General features: G+C 37.8%; 1 protein-coding gene across 1 annotated transcript in view; it reads right to left on the bottom strand.

The window, feature by feature from the left end:
* Window positions 1-503, bottom strand: part of il2rb (interleukin 2 receptor, beta) — a 9,535-nt gene that overhangs the window by 2,502 nt on the left and 6,530 nt on the right. The gene's annotated exons all lie outside the window — the stretch shown is intronic.

Below are 503 nucleotides of genomic sequence, written 5' to 3'. Positions count from 1 at the left end.
TTCTTAAGTTTGTAGTCATGACAGTGAATGTTTGTCTCTGATTTCTCAGAAAGTGCTATATATGTAAATGTGTGTGAGCTTGTTTATTGAAGAGGGTTGGAATACAAGCAACAGATAAACCACACAAAGAGTCAAGTTCCTCTGTGGTTTAAAATTAGTTTTTTACTAATCTGGGACAGACTGTGGGTGCAACTGTCATTTTTACTGGTAACCAGTGGTGAGCGGGGAGTGATGCTCCCTCACTTCTTATTAACCTTAACCAGAACTACAAACTGAAAATAGGCAAGGAGGTCATGCAACTACTGAGCGGCCCCTAACAACTAAAGGCTCATTTAGTATTCAACCTTCCTGCTTGTTTGGCTGAGGAGGCTTGTCAGGGAGCTATACCCATTAGAAGACAATAGCATTAGTACAATTAGTACATTGTCGTAATGTGCAACTCACAAAAGACAGAAAACTCTACATCTAAATCCTACAATTATACAATTTATATAAATATAATA

Source organism: Morone saxatilis, unplaced genomic scaffold, assembly GCF_004916995.1.
Source record: "Morone saxatilis isolate NCDOM2014 unplaced genomic scaffold, NCSU_SB_2.0 Contig14, whole genome shotgun sequence".
NCBI classification, from domain to species: domain Eukaryota; kingdom Metazoa; phylum Chordata; class Actinopteri; family Moronidae; genus Morone; species Morone saxatilis.
Note: the sequence above shows the minus strand (reverse complement) of the source record. Positions and strands in the feature narration are given on the sequence as shown.